The following is an 8,505-nucleotide window of genomic DNA, read 5'->3' on the forward strand; positions in this document are numbered from 1 at the left end:
ACAGGACACCGGGAAGACAGTGAAATGGCTCCCTATCTGCAGACAGGAACGACCTGGTTGTGTCTCCAGTCAAAAAACAAATCAGGTTGTTGGATGAGGAAATGGAAGCTCCCTAACTGCAGACAGGACACCAGACAGTGTGGCCGGGGGAACGCCTGGTTGTGTCTCCCAGTATCAGGTTGTTGGATGAGGAAATGGAAGCTCCCTATCTGCAGACAGGACACCAGACAGTGTGGCCGGGGAACGCCTGGTTGTGTCCCCAGTAATCAGGTTGTTGGATGAGGAAATGGAAGCTCCCTATCTGCAGACAGGACACCAGACAGTGTGGTTGTAGGATGAGGGGAACGCCTGGTTGTGTCCCCAGTAATCAGGTTGTTGGATGAGGAAATGGAAGCTCCCTATCTGCAGACAGGACACCAGACAGTGTGGCCGGGGAACGCCTGGTTGTGTCCCCAGTAATCAGGTTGTTGGATGAGGAAATGGAAGCTCCCTATCTGCAGACAGGACACCAGACAGTGTGGCCGGGGAACGCCTGGTTGTGTCCCCAGTAATCAGGTTGTAGGATGAGGAAATGGAAGCTCCCTATCTGCAGACAGGACTAACTACAACAATACATTCCTGCTGGAACCTGTAGTGGAACTTTATCGCCACCCTGTGGACATAACTCTACAGATAGCAGGTCCAGAAAACACTTCTACTGAAATATATAAAGTGTCCACAAATGGCAACATGTCTGGTGAAAGACCCGCACACAGTGCATCAACTCATGTAACAACATGCCCAACATGCCCGTTTCCTAGTGGCTTGTTTCTGCGTTTTCTTTTGATTTCCCATCACGATCCAGTGTTTAAGAAAGGTGAACGGAGTTGAATAGTTGTAACGTTATAGATGGATGGGCCGTTCTCCCCGTGTGATGTTCTTGTCCTATAATGGGACAGCATAACATAGGTTAGGGATTAATTCAATGGAACAACTGGTCATTTACTCGACAGATTATCATCTTTAGGTTCTCTGGGTAGGCAAAGTGAAAGGGGGGGCATCCCGGTAATAATACACGGGACACGGGTACTTTGAGGACTGGCTTCACGGAGATCCACGGTAACAGACAGTGCATGGGCACAATCTATTTAGAACACAGGAGCAGTACGGTATACTTTTGTAATTCCTCAACTCAAATGAAATAATATCCCGAGGTCTCTAATCTACTATTTTCATGTTAAACATGAACTTTAAACCTGAAGCCTGCAACGTTGATATGTGACACAGTAAAAAGGCAATGATTGAATGGTATTCAAATGAAGATGGCATGATATTCAAATGAAGGTGACATAGTATTCAAATTAAGGTGACATGGTATTCAAATGAAGGTGACATGGTATTCAAATGAAGGTGGCATGGTATTCAAATGAAGGTGGCATGGTATTCAAATGAAGGTGACATGGTATTCTAATGAAGGTGGCATGGTATTCTAATGAAGGTGGCATGGTATTCAAATGAAGGTGACATGGTATTCAAATGAAGATGATATGGTATTCAAATGAAGGTAGCATGATATTCAAATGAAGTTGGCATGGTACTCAAATGAAGCTGGCATGGTATTCAGATGAAGATGATATGGTATTCAAATGAAGGTGGCATGGTATTCAAATGAAGGTGGCATGGTATTCAAATGAAGATGGCATGATATTCAAATGAAGGTGACATAGTATTCAAATTAAGGTGACATGGTATTCAAATGAAGGTGACATGGTATTCAAATGAAGATGATATGGTATTCAAATGAAGGTAGCATGATATTCAAATGAAGGTGGCATGGTATTCAAATGAAGGTGGCATGGTATTCAAATGAAGGTGGCATGGTATTCAAATGAAGGTGGCATGGTATTCAAATGAAGGTGGCATGGTATTCAAATGAAGGTGGCATGGTATTCAAATGAAGGTGACATGGTATTCAAATGAAGGTGACATGGTATTCAAATGAAGGTGACATGGTATTCAAATGAAGGTGGCATGGTATTCAAATGAAGGTGGCATGGTATTCAAATGAAGGTGACATGGTATTCTAATGAAGGTGGCATGGTATTCAAATGAAGGTGGCATGGTATTCAAATGAAGATGATATGGTATTCAAATGAAGGTGGCATGGTATTCAAATGAAGGTGGCATGGTATTCAAATGAAGGTGGCATGGTATTCAAATGAAATGATATGGTATTCAAATGAAGGTGCATGGTATTCTAATGAATGGTATTCAAATGAAGGTGGCATGGTATTCAAATGAAGGTGGCATGGTATTCAAATGAAGGTGGCATGGTATTCAAATGAAGGTGACATGGTATTCAAATGAAAGTATTCAAATGAGGTGGCATGGTATTCAAATGAAGGTGGCATGGTATTCAAATGAAGGTGGCATGGTATTCAAATGAAGGTGGCATGGTATTCAAATGAAGGTGACATGGTATTCAAATGAAGGTGGCATGGTATTCAAATGAAGGTGGCATGGTATTCAAATGAAGGTGGCATGGTATTCAAATGAAGGTGGCATGGTATTCAAATGAAGGTGACATGGTATTCAAATGAAGGTGGCATGGTATTCAAATGAAGGTGACATGGTATTCAAATGAAGGTGACATGGTATTCAAATGAAGGTGGCATGGTATTCAAATGAAGGTGGCATGGTATTCAAATGAAGGTGACATGTATTCAAATGAAGGTGGCATGGTATTCAAATGAAGGTGGCATGGTATTCAAATGAAGGTGGCATGGTATTCAAATGAAGGTGGCATGGTATTCAAATGAAGGTGGCATGGTATTCAAATGAAGGTGGCATGGTATTCAAATGAAGGTGGCATTGATATGGTATTCAAATGAAGGTGGCATGGTATTCAAATGAAGGTGGCATGGTATTCAAATGAAATGAAGGTGACATGGTATTCAAATGAAGGTGACATGGTATTCAAATGAAGGTGGCATGGTATTCAAATGAAGGTGGCATGGTATTCAAATGAAGGTGACATGGTATTCAAATGAAGGTGGCATGGTATTCATTCAAATGAAGGTGACATGGTATTCAAATGAAGGTCAGTATTACATACATAAATGAACACACAGTGAGCTCCTAAAGGACAGCTAACTATAACACAACTAAAGGACAGCTAACACAACACACAGTGAGTGAGCTAACACAACACACAGTGAAAGGACAGCTAACACAACACACAGTGAGCTCCTAAAGGACAGCTAACACAACACACAGTGAGCTCCTAAAGGACAGCTAACACAACACACAGTGAGCTCCTAAAGGACAACACAACACACAGTGAGCTAACACAACACACAGTGAGCTCCTAAAGGACAGCTAACACAACACACAGTGAGCTCCTAAAGGACAGCTAACTCATACAGTTGAAGTTGGAAGGTTACATACACCTTAGCCAAATACATTTAAACTCAGTTTTTCACTATTCCTGACATTTAATCCTAGTAAAAATTCCCTGTTTTTGGTCAGTTAGGATCACCACTTTATTTTAAGAATGTGAAATGGCAGAATAATAGTAGAGAGAATTGATTGATTTATTTCAGCTTTTATTTCTTTCATCACATTCCCAGTGGGTCAGAAGTTTACATACACTCAATTAGTATTTGGTAGCGTTGCCTTTAAATTGTTTAACTTGGGTCAAACGTTTCGGGTAGCCTTCCACAAGCTTCCCACAATAAGTTGGGTGAGGTTTGGCCCATTCCTCCTGACAGAGCTGGTGTAACTGAGTCAGGTTTGTAGGCCTCCTTGCTCGCACACGCTTTTTCAGTTCTGTTTTCTATAGGATTGAAGTCAGGGCTTTGTGATGGCCACTCCAATACCTTGACTTTGTTGTCCTTAAGCCATTTTACCACAACTTTGGAAGTATGCTTGGGGTCATTGTCCATTTGGAAGACCCATTTGTGACCAAGCTTTGACTTCCTGACTGATGTTTTGAGATGTTACTTCAACATATCCCCATAATTTCCCTGCCTCATGATGACATCTATTTTGTGAAGTGCACCAGTCCCTCCTGCAGCAAAGCACCCCCACAACATGATGCTGCCACCCCCGTGCTTCACGGTCGGGATGGTGTTCTTCGGCTTGAAAGCCTCCCCCTTTTTCCTCCAAACATAACGATGGTCATTATGGCCAAACAGCTCTATTTTTATTTCATCAGACCAGAGGACATTTCTCCAAAAAGTACAATCTTTGTCCCCATGTGCAGTTGCAAACCGTAGTCTGGCTGTTTTCTTCCTTGCTGAGAGGCCTTCCAGGTTATGTTGATATAGGACTCATTTTACTGTGGATATAGACACTTTTGTACCTGTGTCCTCCAGCATCTTAACAAGGTCCTTTGCTGTTGTTCTGTGATTGATTTGCACTTTTCGCACCAAAGTACGTTAATCTCTAGGAGACAACACGTCTCCTTCCTGAGCGTTATGATGGCTGCGTGGTCCTATGGTGTTTATACTTGCATACTATTGTTTGTACAGATGAACGTGGTACCTTCAGGCGTTTGGAAATTGCTCCCAAGGATGAACCAGACTCGTGGAGGTCTACAATTTGTTTTCTGAGGTCTTGGCTGATTTCTTTTGATTTTCCCATGATGTCAAGTAAAGAGGCACTGAGTTTGAAGGTAGGCCTTGAAATACATCCACATGTACACCTCCAATTGACTCAAGAGATGTCAATTAGCCTATCAGAAGCTTATAAAGCCATGACATTTTCTGGAATGTGAGGGATCATGAGGTGGAGGAGAATCGCCATGTGGGTCTCATTGATGTGAGGGATCATGAGGTGGAGGAGAATCGCCATGTGGGTCTCATTGATGTGAGGGATCATGAGGTGGAGGAGAATCCCCATGTGGGTCTCATTGATGTGAGGGATCATGAGGTGGAGGAGAATCGCCATGTGGGTCTCATTGATGTGAGGGATCATGAGGTGGAGGAGAATCGCCATGTGGGTCTCATTGATGTGAGGGATCATGAGGTGGAGGAGAATCGCCATGTGGGTCTCATTGATGTGAGGGATCATGAGGTGGAGGAGAATCGCCATGTGGGTCTCATTGATGTGAGGGATCATGAGGTGGAGGAGAATCCCCATGTGGGTCTCATTGATGTGAGGGATCATGAGGTGGAGGAGAATCGCCATGTGGGTCTCATTGTCTACAACCAACAAATGAATCGAGTGCTGGAAAGCAGTCTAGTAGTTGTAGACCAAAGTCCCGCCACAGTCGTTCAATGGGCTGGTTGTGGACACCTCTGCCAGCTATTTGACTTCCTCTGTCTGTAAAACATTAACACTCGCATTAACATCTGCTAACCATGTGTATGTGACAAATACAATTTGATTTGATTTGATTTGAAACATGGTTGTCAGACAGTTTTTTTTTATTGATAAAAAAAATGCTTCACGTAACAAAATGTGGAAAAAGTCAAGGGGTCTGAATACTTTCAAATGCTCTGTAAAGCAAAGTATGTCTTTGTACTTGAGGTGCCTTTTTCATGGCTTTTAATCTACAACTCTCCTAATGAACCGCCCCCCCAAAAAATGGGAGACTATGTAAATATATATACATTGGAGAAAGACTGCAACTTACTGTAAGTACTGTGGTAGGTTTGTATTACCTTATAAATTAAAGTATAGTCGCTGGTGAGGGTCTTCCTGGGAAGAGTGGGTCCTCCAAGAGACTGAAATGAGATGAGGCCCCTCGCACACCTCAGAGAAGTGATGTCTGTTCTGCAGTGTACTCAGGGTAGTGTGTCTGTGTTCTGCAGTGTACTCAGGGTAGTGTGTCTGTGTTCTGCAGTGTACTCAGGGTAGTGTGTCTGTTCTGCAGTGTACTCAGGGTAGTGTGTCTGTTCTGCAGTGTACTCAGGGTAGTGTGTCTGTTCTGCAGTGTACTCAGGGTAGTGTGTCTGTTCTGCAGTGTACTCAGGGTAGTGTGTCTGTGTTCTGCAGTGTACTCAGGGTAGTGTGTCTGTGTTCTGCAGTGTACTCAGGGTAGTGTGTCTGTGTTCTGCAGTGTACTCAGGGTAGTGTGTCTGTTCTGCAGTGTACTCAGGGTAGTGTGTCTGTGTTCTGCAGTGTACTCAGGGTAGTGTGTCTGTGTTCTGCAGTGTACTCAGGGTAGTGTGTCTGTTCTGCAGTGTACTCAGGGTAGTGTGTCTGTGTTCTGCAGTGTACTCAGGGTAGTGTGTCTGTGTTCTGCAGTGTACTCAGGGTAGTGTGTCTGTGTTCTGCAGTGTACTCAGGGTAGTGTGTCTGTGTTCTGCAGTGTACTCAGGGTAGTGTGTCTGTGTTCTGCAGTGTACTCAGGGTAGTGTGTCTGTGTTCTGCAGTGTACTCAGGGTAGTGTGTCTGTGTTCTGCAGTGTACTCAGGGTAGTGTGTCTGTGTTCTGCAGTGTACTCAGGGTAGTGTGTCTGTTCTGCAGTGTACTCAGGGTAGTGTGTCTGTGTTCTGCAGTGTACTCAGGGTAGTGTGTCTGTGTTCTGTGTCTGTGTTCTGCAGTGTACTCAGGGTAGTGTGTCTGTGTTCTGCAGTGTACTCAGGGTAGTGTGTCTGTGTTCTGCAGTGTACTCAGGGTAGTGTGTCTGTGTTCTGCAGTGTACTCAGGGTAGTGTGTCTGTGTTCTGCAGTGTACTCAGGGTAGTGTGTCTGTGTTCTGCAGTGTACTCAGGGTAGTGTGTCTGTGTTCTGCAGTGTACTCAGGGTAGTGTGTCTGTGTTCTGCAGTGTACTCAGGGTAGTGTGTCTGTGTTCTGCAGTGTACTCAGGGTAGTGTGTCTGTGTTCTGCAGTGTACTCAGGGTAGTGTGTCTGTGTTCTGCAGTGTACTCAGGGTAGTGTGTCTGTGTTCTGCAGTGTACTCAGGGTAGTGTGTCTGTGTTCTGCAGTGTACTCAGGGTAGTGTGTCTGTGTTCTGCAGTGTACTCAGGGTAGTGTGTCTGTTCTGCAGTGTACTCAGGGTAGTGTGTCTGTGTTCTGCAGTGTACTCAGGGTAGTGTGTCTGTGTTCTGCAGTGTACTCAGGGTAGTGTGTCTGTGTTCTGCAGTGTACTCAGGGTAGTGTGTCTGTGTTCTGCAGTGTACTCAGGGTAGTGTGTCTGTGTTCTGCAGTGTACTCAGGGTAGTGTGTCTGTGTTCTGCAGTGTACTCAGGGTAGTGTGTCTGTGTTCTGCAGTGTACTCAGGGTAGTGTGTCTGTGTTCTGCAGTGTACTCAGGGTAGTGTGTCTGTGTTCTGCAGTGTACTCAGGGTAGTGTGTCTGTGTTCTGCAGTGTACTCAGGGTAGTGTGTCTGTGTTCTGCAGTGTACTCAGGGTAGTGTGTCTGTGTTCTGCAGTGTACTCAGGGTAGTGTGTCTGTGTTCTGCAGTGTACTCAGGGTAGTGTGTCTGTTCTGCAGTGTACTCAGGGTAGTGTGTCTGTGTTCTGCAGTGTACTCAGGGTAGTGTGTCTGTGTTCTGCAGTGTACTCAGGGTAGTGTGTCTGTGTTCTGCAGTGTACTCAGGGTAGTGTGTCTGTTCTGCAGTGTACTCAGGGTAGTGTGTCTGTTCTGCAGTGTACTCAGGGTAGTGTGTCTGTGTTCTGCAGTGTACTCAGGGTAGTGTGTCTGTGTTCTGCAGTGTACTCAGGGTAGTGTGTCTGTTCTGCAGTGTACTCAGGGTAGTGTGTCTGTTCTGCAGTGTACTCAGGGTAGTGTGTCTGTGTTCTGCAGTGTACTCAGGGTAGTGTGTCTGTGTTCTGCAGTGTACTCAGGGTAGTGTGTCTGTGTTCTGCAGTGTACTCAGGGTAGTGTGTCTGTGTTCTGCAGTGTACTCAGGGTAGTGTGTCTGTGTTCTGCAGTGTACTCAGGGTAGTGTGTCTGTGTTCTGCAGTGTACTCAGGGTAGTGTGTCTGTGTTCTGCAGTGTACTCAGGGTAGTGTGTCTGTGTTCTGCAGTGTACTCAGGGTAGTGTGTCTGTGTTCTGCAGTGTACTCAGGGTAGTGTGTCTGTGTTCTGCAGTGTACTCAGGGTAGTGTGTCTGTGTTCTGCAGTGTACTCAGGGTAGTGTGTCTGTGTTCTGCAGTGTACTCAGGGTAGTGTGTCTGTGTTCTGCAGTGTACTCAGGGTAGTGTGTCTGTGTTCTGCAGTGTACTCAGGGTAGTGTGTCTGTGTTCTGCAGTGTACTCAGGGTAGTGTGTCTGTGTTCTGCAGTGTACTCAGGGTAGTGTGTCTGTGTTCTGCAGTGTACTCAGGGTAGTGTGTCTGTGTTCTGCAGTGTACTCAGGGTAGTGTGTCTGTGTTCTGCAGTGTACTCAGGGTAGTGTGTCTGTGTTCTGCAGTGTACTCAGGGTAGTGTGTCTGTGTTCTGCAGTGTACTCAGGGTAGTGTGTCTGTGTTCTGCAGTGTACTCAGGGTAGTGTGTCTGTGTTCTGCAGTGTACTCAGGGTAGTGTGTCTGTGTTCTGCAGTGTACTCAGGGTAGTGTGTCTGTGTTCTGCAGTGT

At 45.0% G+C, this 8,505-nt stretch overlaps 2 long non-coding RNA genes across 3 annotated transcripts in view; both read left to right on the forward strand.

The window, feature by feature from the left end:
* Nucleotides 1–572, forward strand: part of LOC127927823 (uncharacterized) — a 790-nt gene extending 218 nt beyond the window's left edge. For both annotated transcript variants that reach the window (XR_008129186.1, XR_008129187.1), the window contains exons 2-3: nt 179–270; nt 372–572. This is a non-coding gene — a long non-coding RNA (uncharacterized LOC127927823). The remainder of the gene's footprint in view (nt 1–178; nt 271–371) is intronic.
* A 732-nt stretch (nt 573–1,304) lies between these two features.
* On the forward strand, nt 1,305–2,788 carry LOC127927825 (uncharacterized). Its single transcript, XR_008129189.1, has 4 exons — nt 1,305–1,323; nt 1,720–2,071; nt 2,560–2,581; nt 2,713–2,788. It is a non-coding gene; the product is annotated as an uncharacterized LOC127927825 (long non-coding RNA).
* Nucleotides 2,789–8,505: the final 5,717 nt, after the last annotated feature.

The sequence above is a fragment of the Oncorhynchus keta genome, unplaced genomic scaffold (assembly GCF_023373465.1).
Source record: "Oncorhynchus keta strain PuntledgeMale-10-30-2019 unplaced genomic scaffold, Oket_V2 Un_scaffold_17943_pilon_pilon, whole genome shotgun sequence".
In the NCBI taxonomy this organism is placed as follows: domain Eukaryota; kingdom Metazoa; phylum Chordata; class Actinopteri; order Salmoniformes; family Salmonidae; genus Oncorhynchus; species Oncorhynchus keta.